The 20,116-nt window shown below is 41.9% G+C and overlaps 1 long non-coding RNA gene across 1 annotated transcript; it reads right to left on the bottom strand.

Moving 5' to 3' along the window:
- Positions 1–864: 864 nt before the first annotated feature.
- On the bottom strand, positions 865–19,809 carry LOC122564771 (uncharacterized). The gene is made up of 3 exons (XR_006315997.2): positions 19,673–19,809; positions 5,088–5,310; positions 865–1,769 (listed from the first exon to the last, which is right to left on the bottom strand). It is a non-coding gene; the product is annotated as an uncharacterized LOC122564771 (long non-coding RNA).
- Between the last annotated feature and the right edge of the window lie 307 nt (positions 19,810–20,116).

The raw sequence follows: 20,116 nt of genomic DNA, 5'->3' as shown, positions 1-20,116 counted from the left end.
ATGAAACAAACTGCAAACCAGTAACAAGTACAGTACAGTAATTTATTAAAATAAATAATCATTCCATTCACTTTGCTGACTTTGCACGCAAGAATAATTAACTCCTGACTTGGTAACAATGAGCAACTTTGTTAGCATGCTGTATTATCATATACTGCTAAACTAATAGAATAGGCTAGCAGATTGTTTCTTTAAAAGGCGTTAATACTAGAAATGTGAAATAAAATTTAGGCACTGGAAATACATCAGCGTCTGAGCAACTCAGGAACAGAGTAATAGATTTTAACTTGACCCTTGATCAGAACTCAGTCAGATCTGGCAAAACCTCAAGAACAGAAATTACTATAGGAACTCAGCAGGCCTGACAACATCTGTGGAGAGAAAGCAGAGTTATTATTTCAAGTCCAGTGACTCTTAATCAGAACATTCTGAAGAACGGTCACCGGAATCAAAATGTTATCCTATTTCTTTCTCTACAGACACTGTCAGACCTACTGAGTTTCTCCAGTAATTTCTGTTTTTGTTTCAAATCTCCAGAATCTACAGTTCATTGTTTTATTTTACTGACAAAACCTTATTACAGTCAAACATTATTCCAACTTTTAAAGAACATGGTTGGCTGATTACTGAGCTCAAACCTTAGACTATCAGTACTGGCATTAAAATATTGCCACAATACAGGTCAAAAGATTTCATTTCATTTTATGAAAATCTGTTTGCCTTAACATATGTGAACATTAGGAACAGGAAAAACACATTTATTCCTGTGAATCTATTCTACCGTTCTAATAGATCATGGTACATGACTTCCAAAACTGTGGGATATGACCCTCAGTGGGGTCATGAGTTATGATTTTGGGATGCTGTGGTGCTCTAACTGAGAAGGACCCTTTAAAACCTTGTGTTCTTTTAAAGTGTGCATACATCTTAATTGACCATTTTGTTTAAGGCCTGATTCCTGCTTCAAAAAAGGTCGGTGCAAATGTAGAGCATTAGAAATTCCTGAACATTGCTCATTTTTCCACATTCCCAGATTCACAGCAATCCTTCCCAAATCCCACAGTTCTCACCATGAGGCCATGACAATTTTCAAGCTTTGAAATTCTGTCAAATTGGGATAAAAATTTAGAAGGCATTTTCACAGTTGATCTGTATTACTTGACTTTTCTTTCCCCCACATTGCTTCACACCCCTACCACAGGCTCAAAATTAGACTTTCTAAATTGATGCACAGCCAAAGAAATCCGGCCTGACAGAAAATTGACTGAATTAAATTAAACAGTGGCCTTCAGCTACAGAGAACAGTGGAAACCAAGGTCAAAGACGTCACAAAAATTCAGGGGAAACCAGTTACAACCAGCCTGAGGGTTATACATTGAAGTATCGCTCAGATTTTCTGCCACCTTCACTTCCAGCCAGTGCCCGAGGGCGTGCATTTCACACCTCCCCTGCACAGCAACAATTGAAGGGGGCTGGTCTGACCCCATTGGATACTTTGAATCCTGCTCATGACCCCATTAGTCAAAAGCTTCAGAACGTTCTGGAAGGTCTAGGGTGAGAGGGCATAAAAACATACATCTCGAAGCCACCTCCTCAGTGAAGACTTGCAGCAAGATTTGTGGCAGGAGACCATGTGACAAGTCGAAGAAGAGCCAGGAGAAGATCTGCCCTGGTCTGCAAGGCCAATCTTCATGGAATACAGCCAGCCCGACGTCAGGGAGGAAGCAGATTCCAACAGCCCAGCTCAAACATGGATTATTCCACGTTCTCTGACAGAGAGTAAATATTGTGAGAATTTGGGAAATGCTCACACAGAATTTTAAAATCAGAAATACCTTGTTCATAAAATTGACTTGAACTGCAAACCAAATTCTGGGTCCTTTGTCTGCCTCACCAACAAGAGCGTTTGGGTGAAGTGTTTTAATACATAAACAGGTCAAAGTGGCTAAAGCACGGACAACCTCTGAAAAGAAAATCATCAATCTTAGTTTTGGTCTCTCTATCTGAGGTAGGTTGTTCTGGCTATGGAGAGAATGCATCAAGGGTTTAGCGGACTGATTCCTGCGATAGCAGGACTAACAAAATGACGAGATTAGATCGATTCGGACTGTTTTCACTGGGGCTTAGGAGAATGAAACCTATAAAATTCTAACAGGACCGGACATGGTAAATACAAGATGTTCTGGATAACCGGGCAGATAGGCCATTTAGGACTGAGAACGAGGAGAAATTGCTTCATCCAGGCAATGGTGAGCCTGTGGAATTCTCTGCCACAGAAAAACATGGAGGCCAAGTTTTTGAAAGCTTTCAAGGAGTCAGATATAGTTATTACAGCTGGAGGAATCAACATGGATGGAGAGAAACCGGATACAGGATACTGAGTTTTGTTGATCAGCCATGATCATGTTGAATGCAGAGCAGGCTTGCAAGGTTTAATGGCCTACTTGTGTTCTTATTTTCTATGTTCTTATATTTCAATGGTTTCAAATTGATACAGAATCCACAACATTTTGAAAGAGAACATTTTAGGTTTCTACTTCTTTGATGAACTGCTTCCTGATCTCACTTCTGAATGACTTAGTTCTAATTTTTATGATTGTGGTCACTTGTTCCTAAAGCCTTAATCTTCACTTGTACACAAGAGAATCAATCTATCGTTTTAACAATGAGGAAAGGAAGCAGAATTACAGTTTTCCCTTCGAGTGGGATCAATGTACATATTGAGAAGGTTCCAGCCACTATGCAAATTATTGGCCTATTGTGGCGAAAGAAATATTGGCCCAGATTTTCGGAGGGTGAGACAATTGTTATTCCAACATAGATTGGATTGTGCAAGGGGACCCTGCGGAAGCTTTCTCCCAGCACATTCAGAAGAATTTTTCGAGGATGCTGAATCTTCTGCTGTTCAATTTCTCTACACCTGAAACCCTCTGAAAGTCTTCAATTCAATCCGAGATCTTGGAGGTTTCTCACAAAATTGAGTCAAATAGTTCCTCAGGAAAAGTTAGACTATTAAGTACACAGTCTAACTCCTGAATAACTATTCAACTGACTCCATACTTACCTTAGACACAACCAGCAACACTTTCCTTAGATCACTTACATATCCCAGACCCTGACCCACCCATCCCAAATGGCCTCCTACTTCAAGGACCGCAATTTCCCCTCCCACATGGTCAACAATGCCCTCCAGCACATCTCCTCCATTTCCTGCACCATTGCCCTTGAACCCCAACCTTCCCACCACAATAAGGACAGAATCCCCCAGTGCTCACCTTCCACCCCACCAATCTCCAGATGCAATGGATCATTCTTTGCCATTTCCTCCACCTACACTCAGAACCCACCACCAAAGATATATCTCCCTCCCTACCCCTTTCTGCGTTCCAAGAGACCATTCCCTCTGCGACTCCCTTGTTAGGTCCACACCCCTCCAGCAAACCGGTGTCCACTCCCAGCACCTTCCCTTGCCACCGCAAGAGGTGTAAAATCTGCGACCATACGTCCTCCCTCACCTGCAACCAAGGTCCCATAGGATTCTTCCATACCCGACAGAGGTTTTCCTGCACCTCTAAACATTTCATCTACTGTGACCATTGCTCTCGATGTGGTCTCCTCCTTTAACTTGCGAAATATTTCAGAGAACATCTCTGGGACACAAGCACTAAACAAATCCCAACACCCTGTGGTCGATCACTTCAACTCCCCCTCCTAGTCCGCCACGGACATGCAAGTCCTAGGCCTCCTCCTCCACCGCCAAATCCTAGCCACCCAACACATGGAGGAAGTATGCCTCATCTTTGGCCTTGGGACGCTCCAACCACACGGGATCAATGCTGATTTCATCAGCGTCCTCATCTCCCCTCCCCTACCTTATCCCTGATGCAACTTTCCAACTCAGCACCACCCTCTTGAACGGTCCTACCTGTCCATCTTCCTTCCCATAAATTCACTCCACCCTCCTCTCCAACCTATCACCTTCACCCCCACCTTCATTTACCTATTGCATTCCCAACTATCTTCCCCCAACCCCACCCCCTCTCATTTATCTCTCAGCCCCCTTTGCACCCACATCCCCCAACATTCCTGATAGCAGCTTATGTTTGAAACGTTGACTCTCTTGATCCTCGGATGCTACCTGACCAGCTGTGTTTTTCCAGCGCCACACCTTTTGACTCTGATCTCCGATATCTGCAGTCCTCACTTTCTCCCATCTCCATTCTTCTCCGACCAGAGTAAACCTGAACATCATCCGCACTGGATTACACCCAAAACCCTGCCACCAGACCGAATAAAACTTGCCTCCCAACAGACTGGAACCAACTCAACCCTCCCGTCACTGTATCCAACCCAAGCCAACCCCATCCCCTCCTGCTGCTGGACCCTACTCCCCCACTCCCTGTCAGACCCAATATCTCCCACCTACCCAACCTATCCTAAACAACGCATTGCTTATTTTGGCACTTACCACCCTATCTTCTTCTCACTTGATGTCCTATTGACTGACACCCTACCCAATATCCAGCTGGTGCCCTACTTACCTGGCACCCTTCCACCTACTCTCTGGCATCCCATACATGGCAGCCCATCCCTCCCTAGCTGTGTCTCTATGCAGTTGGTGCCCTACCCATCTGACACTTTGGCATCCTATACATCTAGACTTCTACTCTCCCAGCAGCCACCATCACACTTAACTTATCTACTCACAGTTTGACAGCAGCTGTCTATGTTGCTGGCAGGACCTTGATATTCCAGACAATGCTGGCTGACTGCTGTGAAAAGGGAGCATGGTTTGCCTTCCTTTGATATTTCTGTGCTTCAAAAGCATTTCAGAATGGAAGCATGGATCCACTTTTTTGAAGGAGTTCTGATTGGACCCTCCCATCGGAAACTCCCTTCGGAAATTTCATTCATAAGCCTCTGTATGAAATTGCTAATCTGTGGAAAATTAAGACCAATACTCCAGCAGAATAGCAAAATAGCATGTGGGATTCTGCAATGCACAAGTGTGGTGGATAAAAAGAATCACAGGGAAGCTGGAATTCAGTTATAAAACAGTTTAAATTTATAATGAAGCTTGCACTTACTATTAGGTTAATAGGATCAAATGGTTGAACTTTTGTATTTAAACATTTGGTTTCAAAGGGCTATCAAACTTCGAACTTTGCTCATGATAACATTTGAGGTCTTGAGAAGCAAATTGCTATGTGACTTATTTATTCATATCCAGTATTCTCTTGATCTGCGCCGTGTTACTTGAAGTCACATAAAACAGTGATGTCCCTCTGGTTCACTTCAGGAAGCTGAACCCTGAGTTAGGCAAGGAGGAAGAAAAAGCAAGTGAAATATTTTGTGGTTTTCAATACCAATAAACCATGAAGGATTTGATGCAATTGTCGAGTACAGTGACTGGCATGCTAACAGGGAGGTCAGCAGTTCAGATCCCAGCGAGCTGTAAATTAATAATGCTGCCAATTTGTGGGCTGGCACCTGATACAGGTCCCCAAGAGAATTATCAAAATCCTTCAGGATAGAATCCTTCTGCCCCCAATCAGTCAGTTGATTCTAATAAACAGGTCACGACAATTACAAAGGGTAAATAGTTCAGTTTTATCCATCTCGAAAGACCTTCATTTGAACAAAAATGTTATCCATTATTCCCAGAGGTAGAACACTTCAAAAAAGAGCCATTCATTTATTAAAATTTCACAGATTGAAAAATTGCTTTGTATAAATTCACCCAGTGTATAAAACAATCCAGTTGCTCCATGCCCAAATTTAATGTTTCTGCATATACTCGCCATATGATTTGATTCCCTTGTGCAGCCAGAATATGTATTAGTAGTTTGTATCAATTTTTACCTCCATTCACTTAACTGCACCTTATAAATGGGCACAAAAGATTAAGCAGGTGTTTATGCTGTAAAAATGCACAAGACTGTAAGACAGACCCACTCTTTGTGTCAGATGCTTATGACCATTTCAAAACGGTGACCACCCACGCCCATGACCAGCAATTCAATTTTATACTTGGTGTATGTTTCAAGTGGTAATTTTTGAGGCAAAAATTAATTTATATGCTGGTATCTTCTTAGATTTTAATTCCCATCCAGACAATTGATGATCACCATCACATGACCTTTCAAAAATCTTCCAGTTTTACAAGACATAAATTGGTTCCCATTGTTCTAACTTGCAAAGAAAATATGACTCAAATTTCATTCAAGTAGTTTGAACTGATCAAAGATCTTTAATTCGTTTTTTTTTAAACAGAAAGCATTCTTTAGAAAATGGCATGAATGTTGCCAGATTAAGTTGTTGAAGTTCACAGTTGCCCATCTACCACAGATGTCATGGTAACACAAGTTCAATAAAACTTGCATCGTTTCTGCATCATTTCAAAACAGCCTCTTATTTAGAGTCCAGTCGATTACAAAAATAGATAAAGAAAGCTACTATTTGGAGATTTTGCGCTGAAATAGTTGGAATTGTGGAAGATGGTAAACAGGGACTTTTCCCTGGGGTGGGGCTGTCAAAACTAGATGGCATAGGTTTAGCGTGAGAGGGGAAAGATTGAAAATGGACCTAAGGGACAACGTTTTCGTGCAAAGGGTGGTGTGTATATGGAATGAGCTGCCAAAGGAAGTGGTGGAGGTTGGTACAATTACAACTTTTAAAAGACATCTGGATGGATATATGAATAGAAAGGGTTCACAGGGATGTGGACCAAGTGCTGGCAAATAGGACTAGATTAATTTAGGATATCTGGTCAGCATGGACGAGTAGGACCGAAGGGTCTGTTTCTGTGCTGTACGTCTCTATGACTCAATGACTCTTTGATCTGAATCATGAGAACTCCAGACACCAAAAGGCAGTGCTTTTGAAAGTTGCCACAACCTAGAGGCAAAACTAGAAAAATAACCGCATACATTGATTTTTAAATTTGGCATTTTTCTTTGAAACACCAATAATGTGATTTTCTATCCCAATCTGTTTGTTTGCATGGGATCAGTAGTTGTGTCTGCAGTACAGTAAGGCATCCAAGATGAAGAGGAGAAATATTTGAACTTAACCTCAAATGGGCGTATACTGAGAAACATTGACATTGTTGAACTAAGACCTAAAACAAAATAAATCCATGAAAAAATAAATAAGCAAAAATGAAATGCCCAGATCTTTGGAGGTATCAATATATTATAAAATTAATCAGGTCAAAAACTAGATGGCATAGGTTTAACGTGAGAGGGGAAAGATTGAAAATGGACCTAAGGGACGACGTTTTCATGCAAAGGGTGGTGTGTATATGGAATGAGCTGCCAGAGGAAGTGGTGGAGGTTGGTACAATTACAACATTTAAAAGACATCTCGATGGATATATGAATAGAAAGGGTTTACAGGGATGTGGACCAAGTGCTGTGTTACTGGACTTCTAATCCAGAGATCATAAATTCAAATCCCATAATAGTTTGAGAATTGGAACTCAGTTCAACAAACCTGTATCAGTAAAATGGTGGCCACGAATCTGCTAGACTGTTGTAATTCCTTTCAGGAAGAAAATCAACCACCTTCCCCTGTCCACCTATGCCAAGCAAGTCTCCAAACAATGTGGTTGTCAATTAACAAACAAGTCAAACAGGCTACCCAAATGTAGAAGCTGATGGCTTAAGGATGAACGACAAAAGGAAGCCTTTACTTTTCATAGTCACTGGGTGAAAATCTTGAAACCCCTTCAAAAACAGCACTATGTTTCTGTACCCCCAGGATTACAGTGGTCTAGAAGGTTGCTCATCACCACTTCCTCCAGGGCAATCCTGGCGTAGCCAGTGGAGTCCATATCCAACAAAATCAATACAGGTCTTGCCAGAAGCATCAAGATCCAAAGCGTGAACTAAGAGCATGCTTAATGCTGATGAACAAAGCTTTGACTCCTGAACAGCAAATCACAAAAAATTTGGGTCATACAGAATTTTGGAAATCCAAAGGTTAGCAGTAGACCAGATGTGAAGACATTGGTAAACTGGTGAAATGGACAGACGATGGCAGAAGCAATTTAGTTTTATAAAGTTTGAGTGTGAAGTATTGCACTTTGACAGAAATAAACTTGGAGAAACTGAATAACTTAATTAATGCTATATTAAGTGGTGGTGGTGGTGGCGGGAGTGGGGGGGGAGTGAGGTTGCGGGGAGCTGTGTGCTGCTTCAGCAGAAGAATCAGAGGAGGTATGTATAAAAATTTCAAAGGAGCAGAGTTATGGCTTTCTAAACAGGATGCTGAGTATAAAAACATAAGGAAATTTCGCTAAGCTTTCATAAACTGACCACTTAGACAGCACCTTCCAAACCTATGACCACTTCCATCTCGAAGGACAAGGGCAACAGAGACATGGGAACACCATCACTTACAAATTCCCCTCCAAGGCACTCACAATTCTGACTTGGAAATTTACCGCCTTTCCTTCACTGTTTGTGCATCAAAATCCTGGAATTCCCTCTCTAAGGGTATTGTGGGTCAACGCACAGCAGGTGGACTGCAGTGATTCAAGATGACAGCTTCTCCGGGGTAACTCAGGATGGGTAATAAATGCTGAAAATGTGTTGCTGGAAAAGCGCAGCAGGTCAGGCAGCATCGGGCATAAGCCCTGAAGAAGGGCTTATGCCCGAAACGTCGATTCTCCTGTTCCCTGGATGCTGCCTGACCTGCTGCGCTTTTCCAGCAACACATTTTCAGCTCTGATCTCCAGCATCTGCAGACCTCACTTTCTCCTGGGTAATAAATGCTGGCAAGCCAGCATTATATGAGTGAATAAACAAAAAAAGACTTCGGCCTTGGCTCGTCCTGTGTAATTCTGGGCACCACACTTAGGAAGGACATCAAGGTCCTTGACAGACTAAATGGTCATCTTTTGGGACATAAAACCAACATGGAGTAGAGTAGAAAAAACATCAAAAAATGGAGAGCATAGCTGAACAGCATGGCTAATAATTCTGCTTGCAGCAGATCTACCAGCATAATTAAAGTTTTCTGGTAGCTCGCATTTTCTCCCATGCCATTAATTTGTCTGTGATGATGGGAAAAAAATAACTTTGAACATTGATGTAGACTGATTTTAGAGAAATGAATAAAAATGGTGTCAATTGCTACCACATGCTACCACATGCTTGCAATCAGTTGTGCTCAATGTGATAAATAGCCAAGTCCTGAATTTCATGGTATGTTTATGAAGAGTGAACATCACTTTGTTCACCCAACATATTGTAAAAACTGGAAAATTCATTCACAGAGAAGAATGCTAATTATGCAGAGAGTAAACAAGCATTTGAGATACACAAGGATCATACATCATTTTTAATCCATGCTCTATAGTTCAGTTAATTTGACCGCTGACCCATGGCTCCTGTGGTATTCCAGCTTCCCTATGAACGTCTACCTTTTGAAGCTATTTAAGAGCTGCAGTTGTATTTTATAGTCACAAGAAAACTTTGGATGCATGTTTGCTTGCTGAGCTGGAAGGTTCATTTTCAGACATTTCATCACCATGCTAGGTAACATCATCAGTGAACCTCTGGTGAAGCACTGGTGTTAGTGACCTGCTTTCTATTTATGTGATAAATAGAAAGTGGGTCACTAACACCAGTACTCCACTGAAGGTTCATTGTTGATGTTACCTAGTACGGTGACAAAACATCTGAAAATGAACCTCTTAGCTCAGCAAGCAAATTTACATCCAGAAGCTTAACCTGAGCTACAAATCTTCTCAAAACTTGCTAACAAGAAAATTTTAAACCGTTTACAACCTGCAAGAATGGACTTGATAATATGCATCAGGTGCAAGAAGTTAGTATCAGAAATCCCAGTAGGTAAGAAGCTCAGCCATTTTGTCACTAAGCCACACAGACCGTGAATGTGCGAAGTTTGTATCCTAGTCTGCGCAAAGTCATTGGGGATCATTCAGAAGAGTGGTGGGGCACTGCATTAGACCTTAACATCTCCAGCCTCAGAACTGGGAAAGGAACAAGGTCAGTCAGGTCCTGCACTTGCGTTGAAAGGAAATGAGAATTGGTTTTACATTTGAGTGTGATGACATTCCGGATCTGACCAAGCCAGAATTGCCATTGTCAAAGGCCTAAATGATAACTGGTCACTTGAGAAGGAACCTGGAGGGTTTCTTCTATCAGACTGACACAAGTCACTACCTTCAGGGTTAAAGTAAAATAATGTTATTAAGGTATCATCACCGTATAGGTGTAATTGAGAAAACAAGTAGTGGCTAATACCATCTTATTATGGTCATCAATATTTACCTATTAGCTTCAATCAGTTGACAGCAATCTTGCCTGTGCTATGAGTGCTGGTTTCAACCTGTCAACTGACTGACATAGCAATGACAAGCAGCACTGTTGGAGGTGCTAACCTGCTGAGGTGACCTTAAAATATTCTGAGGTCTTGGCTTGGAGTGACCTTTCCCGTTGTGGTGACACTATAGTACTTGGCCATTATGGAACAGAGGAAAGCTTGTAAGCCATTTTGTGGACAGGAGCTGGAGAAATTTGTGAATTAGGTGGTGGAAAAAGAAGGCAGTGCTTTTTCCAGGTGACCACCACAGGAGGCCACCCGATAAGACCAACCAAACTTGGGTCCAGAGAATAGCTCAGGTCAGTGCTGTGCCCTGAGTAAGGAGGAACAGGGCAGGAAAAAGATACATGATCCTCTTGTGCTCCACAGGGCCTCCATCATCTCTCTGCTATCTTACATTCAGGACCACCCCCTGCCATTTTTAGACAAACAATACCCTCTGTAATCCTAAGGAAGTGCTTGCAACACCCAGTGAATCTCTGGAACAGGTAGCAACTGACACCATCAGTTCCACTCCATCTCAGAGGAGGAAGTTACTGTATCTTTGGTGGATGCACTGGCAAGGCTTTCAGCAGCCTCAGGCACCAGCTTGGAGAGTTCCACCTCAGTGGGTTATATTTCCAGAACAGAGTGAAGCATGCACATTCTGGTGCATGCTTCACTGACATGTCTCTGCAGTCTCAGACTTGTGACAGGGGGAGGACTGCCAGAGACCACACACCAGCTCAGTCCCATGCATTTGATGATCCCGAGGTCTTGGTCTTTAATGACTTGACAGAATGCAAAGACAGGCACAGAAACAGCAAGTAGGTTTGTCCGAGGTGCAGGTAGATTAGATCGAGGAATGAAGGAATCCATTAATGTGATCAGTACCATGCTGACTCTGGCTTGTGTGTGCCTGGCTGTCTCCAAGTACAGGCCCAAAACACTCAGTGTCTGTCGCAGATGGGTGTGGGGCTGCACATCATCGCTCTAACCAAAGGAGCTCAACATCAATGGCAAAATGAAAAGGGGCTGGGAGACCTGCACCACCCTCCAGTACCCTGCTCTCACAGGGAAACACCCACAGAGAGGAAGAACCAGACACAAAACCCCAAAAGGCTCTTCTCAGGATACTGTAGAAGATCATCCAGCTCCCACTAACCGTGATCCCAAAGCCTGCAGAAATTCAAGCCAAGGAGTGTGGGCCTGCATCTGGGCTGTAGGCTCTCAACAGGCATGGACCCTCTAGATCCAAAGGCCTGAGGGGCTCTGAGCCAGAGTCAACTACAGAGTAGGCTCATATCACCTCAGCTGTGGAAGTTGGGACTGTTCTGAGATGTAATGGGAGGCAGAGGAAGGAGATAAATTATTGAGGGCACATAGCCATTATTGAAAATAACCTTTGTGAATATATGTTCTCTGGCGCTGTTAAACTCCTGTACTTTAATTTTCAGTGCCAGCGCCATGTGAGAAATGAGCAGCCTCTTTAGAAATTCCAGGAAACAAGCAGTTACAATCACCACGCATTGCGCATCTATCACAAACTATCGACTCCTTGACTATAGATAGCCTGGCAGCGATCCTTAAACCTCAGCACAGTGATCTCCATGTAAGATAATCTATGGAGACTGGGAAGAAAGGTAACACAAGTTTTTTTTGAAGGAACTCCCAAACCAGTACATTCATCACAGCAAAGCCTCAGTGTGACACTCAGGCTTCCTAATTGCATGAGGAACTCTGAAGTATCTAACATTAAACAATTGTGTATTGCACAACTAAAGTATTAGTGCTACATTAGAAATAGAATTATTCCAGTAAGCCACCAATGTGCCCCATCTGCCCCAAAGAAAATGATTCTTTTTCTAACACAACCATGTCCTTGCGTTCTTACATTTCAATATGAGAATCTGGCAGCTGTAAGCTTGTATCTTCCAGTGCTAGCTATGGAATGTGAAATTGAAAATTCAGGTTTTGCTTGTTCTCGTGACAGTTGCTTGACCGAACACATCACAGATGCAATTAGTATGCACAGTATGACACTGCTGATTCGTTGAAGCCAAACAGGCGACTGACTGTGTGGAGTTTGCACATTCTCCCCGTGTCTGCGTGGGTTTCCTCCAGGTGCTCCGGTTTCCTCCCACAGTCCAAAAATGTGCAGGTTAGGTGAATTGGCCATGCTAAATTTCCCGTTGTGTTAGGTGAAGGGGTAAATGTAGGGGAATGGGTCTGGGTGGGTTGCGCTTCGGCGGGTCGGTGTGGACTTGTTGGGCCGAAGGGCCTGTTTCCACACAATAAGTAATCTAATCTAAAAAAAAATTGGAATTCACATTCTTCGACAATCACCAGCATATCTTCGCTTGCTCAAACAAAATCCTGCCTTTGTAATACCAGGTGGGTTTTATCAGTATTGATTCACATCAATTCAAGTGTGACATGCCCCAATCACCTTTCATAGGCTGATGAACCAGACAGCATCAGATTTATATAATTGGGTTATGTATCTAACTGGCTTGCTTCTGTACAAAATTTAAGAAACACTTAAGTTTGGAACAACCGGATACACTCTACCACAAAATACAATCAGCTGGCCTAGTGGCCAATTGCATAAAAAATGAGTTTGCTAAGACTCAGTGACCTATGCAGGACACACAGTGGGTCAAGGACAAATACTGCCCAGGGTTGCAAAGGTACAGCCAGCAGCACAGTGCCTTATGCGCACAACAATACAGGAAATTATGAGGATATTGGGAACATGTAGGTTCTACTGAAAATCCATCCCAAACTTTAACACACTGACCACAATATTGACTGATTCTCTGCAGAAAAAGCAGAAGCAATAGGGACTGAGAAATGTCAGGCAGTTTTCAAAGTGTTAATGGCCATTTTAGTAAGTGACCCAGTGCTTGCAGCTCCAAACTTATACTAAGCATTTAAAGTGGACATCAAGGTGAGTGACATTAGGGCAAAGGCTGTCCTTCTTCAGGAAGCTGAATCTGGGATACAGAGATCAATCAGGCACTCCTTCAAACAATTAAACAAGCATTGGAGACAGTATGCCACAGTGAAGAAGGAAATGCTCAACTTATTACAGGCTCTCAAGTATTGTGAGATATATGGATTTAAAAAAAAACTAACCTTGTTGTTATCAACCATGTAAATAAAAGAGCAGAAGGAAGTGGAGCCAGTTCATCCCTCTGGATGCAGGAGTGTAACAATTTGGGGTATCCTGTCTGGCACTACTACAACCAGAGTCTGGTCATAACACCTGGTAAGAGCAGGTAGCAGCAGGAGAGGAGAATTAGTTACTCTGAAGCAGATACAGACTGCATTATGTGGCGGTAGTATTTTGGAGCAACTCCAAGTCAGAATACAGCCTGAGAGCAAACAGACTCCAGACATTCTGTCAGTAAAATAAAAATCCCTGATGGGCAATGGAAAACCTTCAAAAAAAAATTACAGGCTGAGAAAGTGAAAAGTGAGGAAACTGGTTACAGCTTAGATTGAGCATCACCGACCATCGTGAGAGAGCACCACAACTGCACTGTGGGAAATCAAGCGCCAAAAAATGAACTTAAATGGAGGATACAATCCCTGGGACATGACAAGGACATAATTAAAGTGGCAGATCAAATGCCTTGGTCTTACAGAAGAAGAAAATTAAAAGATTATATTGTGACTGCAGGAATCATCCAAAACAAAATCCAACATTAAAGGAGACATCTATCTCTTAAAGCTAGAAAACCATGATTAAAAGGGCATTATTTATTTGTGAGGATACTAGCTTTAAGAAGTGTATTTTGTGTGTGTATTTTTTATGAATAAAGATTGAAACAGAGTTGCAAAACAGTCTGTTCAAACCAAATAAACAGCTTGTGAGGTCTTGGGTATTTTCAGAAAATTGGGACAATGAAAGCAGCCTGAATAGTAAAAGTTTCTTTCAATACATAAGAAACAAACCACAGGCAAAAGTAGACATTGGGCCACTTCAAACTGGTGCTGGAAGGCTAGTGATGGGAGAAAAGGAAATAGCTGGAGAACTTAATAAGTACTTTGCATCAGTCTTCACAGTGGAAGACATGAGTAATATCCCAACAATTAAAGGGAGTCAGGGGGCTGAGTTGAGTATGGTTGCCATTACAAAAGAGATAATGCTAGAAAAGCTAAAAGGTCTTAAAATTGACAAATCTCCTTGCCCCGATGGGCTACATCCTAGAGTTCTGAGGGAGGTGGCTGAGGAAATAGTGGAGGCATTGGTTGAGATCTTTCAAAAGTCACTGGAGTCAGGGAAAGTCCCGGATGAGTGGAAGATCACTGTTGTAATCCCATTGTTCAAGAAAGGATCAAGACAAAAGATGGAAAATTATAGGCCAATTAGCCTAACCTCGGTTGTTGGTAAAATTCAAGAATCCATCGTTAAGGATGAGGTTTCTAAATTCTTGGAAGAGCAGGGTCGGATTAGAACAAGTCAGCATGGATTTAGTAGGGGGGGTTGTGCCTGACAAACCTGTTAGAATTCTTTGAAGAGGTGACAAGTAGGTTAGACCAGGGAAACCCAGTGGATGTGATCTAGCTAGACTTCCAAAAGGCCTTTGATAAGGTGCCACATGGGAGGCTGCTGAGTAAGGTGAGGGCCCATGGTATTCGAGGTGAGCTATTGGCATGGATTGAGGATTGGCTGTCTGACAGAAGGCAGAGAGTTGGGATAAGGGGTTCTTTTTTGGAATGGCAGCCGGTGACAAGTGGTGTCCCACAGGGTTCAGTGTTGGGACCGCAGCTGTTCACGTTATATGTTAATGATCTGGATGAAGGGACTGGGGGCATTCTAGCAAAGTTTGCCGATGATACGAAGTTAGGGGGACAGGCAGGTAGTACTGAGGAAGTGGGGAGGCTGCAGAAGGATCTAGATAGTTTGGGAGAGTGGTCCAGGAAATGGCTGATGAAGTTCAGCAAATGCGATGTCTTGCACTTTGGAAAAAAGAATACAAGCATGGACTACTTTCTAAATGGTGAGAAAATTCATAAAGCCAAAGTACAAAGGGATCTGGGAGTGCTAGTCGAGGATTCTCTAAAGGTAAACATGCAGGTTTAATGCATGATTAAGAAAGCGAATGCAATGTTGTCATTTATCTCAAGAGGGTTGGAATATAAAAGCAATAATGTGCTACTGAGACTTTATAAAGCTCTGGTTAGGCCCCATTTGGAGTATTGTGTCCAGATTTGGGCCCCACACCTAAGGAGGGACATACTGGCACTGGAGCGTGTCAAGCAGAGATTCACATGGATGATCCCTGGAATGGTAGGTCTAACATACGAGAAACGGCTGAGGATCCTGGGATTGTACTCATTGGAGTTTAGAAGGTTAAGGGGAGATCTAATAGAAACTTACAAGATAATACATGGCTTGGAAAAGGTGGAAGCTAAGAAATTGTTTCCGTTAGGCGAGGAGACTAGGACCCATGGGCACAGCCTTAAAATTAGAGGGGGTCAATTCAGAAGAGAAATGCGGAGACATTTCTTCAGCCAGAGAGTGGTGGGCCTGTGGAATTCATTGCCACGGAGTGCAGTGGAGGCCGGGATGCTAAATGTCTTCAAGGCAGAGATTGATAAATTCTTGATGTCACAAGGAATTAAGGGCTACGGGAAGAATGCGGGTAAGTGGAGTTGAAATGCCCATCAGCCATGATTAAATGGCAGAGTGGACTTGATGGGCCGAATAGCCTTACTTCCACTTCTATGTCTTATGGTCTTATTGTCTTATGAATGGATGGGTTCAAGCTCCTACAGAACCAGGATTTTCAGTTTCAGTTTTCAGCAATTGCTGGGGACTTGAAACTGGATATGGAAGCTCTTATTCCTGTCTCTGTTACAGCTGAAAGCTGGGGTTCCCTTCCTGCTACTGGAATTGCATGTGAGACAATCTGTTTTACTGAATTTGCTTTCGCAAAGGGTGTGTTTATGGCATGTTATTATAGTTGGACAGTTAATTAGTAGTAGTTAATACATCTATAATTTTGTTAAGCATTTCGATAGTTACAGTGAGTTGGTGAACTCACCAGAACGAAGGACCCGATACCCAACATGAGCAAAACCAATGTTGTGTACAAAATACCATGCAAGGACTGCACAAAACACTATATAGGACAAACAGGAAGACAGCTAACAATCCGCATACATGAACATCAACTAGCCACGAAACGACACGACCAGCTATCCTTAGTAGCCACACACGCAGACAACAAGCAACATGAATTTGACTGGGACAACACTACTATCATAGGGCAAGCCAGACAGAGAACAGTCAGGGAATTCCTGGAGGCATGGCATTCATCCACAAACTCCATCAACAAACACATCGACCTGGACCCAATATACCAACCACTACAGCGGACAGCTGAAACTGACAACCGGAAGCGGCAGGGATAGACCACTATAAACACCGGAGGAAACATCAAAGAAGCGCTTCGCAGGAGGCTCCCAAGCACTGATGATGTCGTCTTGCCAGGGGACGAAACGTTTGCAACAAAAACTTCCAGCTCGGCGAACAGAACCACAACAACGAGCACCCGAGCTACAAATCTTCGCACAAACTTTGAAAGTTGAGAATCTTCCTTTTTAGCTGCAAGGGGCAGGAAAGCCGTCCAGTATATCAACACTGGGCAACTGCACAACAATTACCACAGTGTAGAGCCTTTCAGGTAAGGATAATGTATAACCACATAGGAAGATGTGGCAGAAATAATCACAGGATCTCAGATTTGGTGTGAGGCAGGAGGATGATGCCCAGCCCAAACATGTTATTGCCAGGAAAGTTTAAATCTAGAGATTGACCAAACAGAATTTAGAACTGAACATCCTGAAAAAAATTGTTGTTAAATATAGATTTCAACTAGATAGTAAGTTAGAAGCTGAATAAGTAAATATATATTTGTATACAACTGGAAGTATAGCTGTGATGTTCAAACTCATCAAAGGGTTAAAGAAGCAAGAGATATTTTTGAAAATGTTCTGAAAACATTTAATTGAAGCTTTAATTGAAGAATTCAGCATCCAGGAGAATCCATAAATGATTTCATTAAAGATGTCTCTAGATTAGCAGAGAAATGCAACCATGATGATTTGAAGTAAGAATTTTTAAAGGATACAATTGTTGGTGAGTTTTGTCAAATTTATTGCAGTCAAAAGAAGATTTAACTATTGAGAAAACTATTCAGCTGATGAGTGAGACAGAGGCCTGGAAGCAATCTTAAGAGGAGAACCCAGGCAAAAGAGATCAGCAAATTCCATTGCAATTCGGAAGTTACAGAAGCACAAATGACGTACCTGAGAAACTAGCCCAGTGCATAGTCAGACACCAGATACAAAAAGACTTTGACAGCATTATGGAACAGAGAAGCCTTACAGGCACAAACAATCGTCAGCAAACCATAATCAATTCAACCAGATCCACAAGGGCAAATGAAAAACCAGGAATGTCTCACTATCTGTTAATATTGGGTCTGAACATTGACAAGACCAAAGGCCCAGCAAGATGGCTATGAAAACATAGTTTGAGCACCAAAGGCATTTTACAATCATGAAAAACTTCTTGGGGCATGACAAAAGACTGTCTGTCCTAGCTGCACTTCAGAAAGATGTCCCCAGGACACTACATCAGGAACATTTAGAGATCACTATGTACAGAGCCAGAGCCTTGATTAAGAATGTGGTGGCATGGGATCTCCAAAAAATCAACATTTGTGAAACCTCTGACTAAATTATCATGGAAGATATGTTTTTCAATGCTATCATCAATGAAGCAAGTTCTGATTGCAAAAATTAGAAAGTTTTGTGAGGAAATACAAACAATGAGATAGCCAATGAACAGTACACTTCACTAGAATGCATCAAATCTATAACTGAAGTAACTCAGAGTCCAACATAGCTTATTGGCCACAGAATCAAGTTCTACGTTAAACGTTGAGGTGACTCAGAAAAGTCAGGTCCAAGTAGTCTTTGGTCAATTTTTGATTCTGCTCGCAGGTTGATTTTTAAGTAAGTCAGAACACGATGAAAGACAAACAGCCATTCATAATTACAGGTAATTCTTCTATAACGCAATGGTTGCATTCTTGCGCAACCTTGCATTATAGAAAAGCCATGCTTTAGAAACAGCACTTAAAGCATTGACGATGTAATTGCACTGTAGCCAACACACATTTTAAAAGTTCGTGCTTTAGAAACAGTATCTCCAATTTGTCAATCACGTTATAGCGAGATCGCATTAACACAGCCAAAAGACCTGAACGTGAAATATTTGCATGTCGGATATTTAAAATCAAATCCCTGTATGGGATCATGTCCTTAAGTGTGAGGGCGCATAAGTCAGATGTTTGTAAATGGTGCCTCCCACCCCCCCCCCTGCCCCAACATATCCATTTCCTTATTTGGAGGGAAGATTCCTCAGTAACACTTACAGGGGTCATGCCAAACAAAAGCAATGCCTAAACCAATCACAAGTTGAAACACAGAGTCTGCACATTTCAGCTGAGATCCGCAGGCAGATTGAAACTAGACTGACAATGACTGAAGCTGTGGTACACACAACCCCACTGAGTAGGGCTAATCAATGTCTAATGAATTTGGATACTGCAAAGAATCAGTAGAGAAGTATTCTCCATGATGAAAATCTAACAGATTAAGTTCCTCCATTTTAGAGGGATCTCCAGACCTCAAAGTTTACATTAGGGTGACGGTAAATGTAATTATGTACCCAAATGTACAGTGTTAATAATGAGAAAATATATTATTTTGGGGGGAGATGTATATGAGTCTGAAAGTTCTGTGAAGATTAATAGTGAGTGGTATAAGTACCATCCACTATGGTGATATCAATTGGAGTTGGTGGAAGAATTGCTTAGGAGCTCAGAAAAGTGAGATCTCACATCCAAATCCCCCTCATGGCCTCTGTAACAACATCTGGAATGCTGTGATGACACAGGGATAGCAAGCCAAATGAAATCAGCCTCACTATCACTGGATTCACAACACTAAAACATTCAAGGACCCTCAAATTTGCTCAACCCTCTTGAACCAGTCTTTATGAAGAATGGATCTTGGACTCCAAGTTTGTAACTTAAACAAAAAACTTAACAATTTATTTTTAATGCAACTTTAATGGAAAATAGATAAACCAGGTAAACAACCAGGCAAACAAATTAATCTAATCTATGGTCTAAGCTCAATCTTCTTGATAATAAACCCCCAATTACAGAGTGACAGACAGAAACAGTTAATGAATAAATTACACAAGAAAATAATCATAATTTGCAACTTTGATAACTGCTTGAATGATACATACCAATGATGAAATCCTTGGACAATAAGATGTATTACAGACAATCAGACTTTATAGTTTGCTTGAATTCCAATGTCACCAATCAGTGCACACTGCCTCAACAGAATTTTTCATCCACTTCTTACAGACTGGGATTCTCAGAACATTCAACATATAGATAACTGGAATGAAATTGGAGGGAGAGCAGAGCAAAAGCAGCACCATCCAGAAAAATTCACAACATAAACCTACCTCTGCCTAAATACTAGTCAGAATCACTTAATTCTTTGTTTTCTCTTTTTTCTTCAATGTTCTCTGTCATTGGCTGGCCAGCACTGGTCCTCCCTTGATTGACCAATTCAACATCCAATCAGCTCCCACTCCCTGAGCATAGCAACAGCTCAGTACAGAGTCATCTACAGTAATTAACCTGCATTATCTTTCTAGGTTAGTGCCTTACAGTAAATA

This window comes from Chiloscyllium plagiosum, unplaced genomic scaffold (assembly GCF_037043375.1).
Source record: "Chiloscyllium plagiosum isolate Xiang-an unplaced genomic scaffold, Cpla_swu_hap1 HiC_scaffold_21, whole genome shotgun sequence".
In the NCBI taxonomy this organism is placed as follows: Eukaryota; Metazoa; Chordata; class Chondrichthyes; order Orectolobiformes; family Hemiscylliidae; genus Chiloscyllium; species Chiloscyllium plagiosum.
Note: the sequence above shows the minus strand (reverse complement) of the source record. Positions and strands in the feature narration are given on the sequence as shown.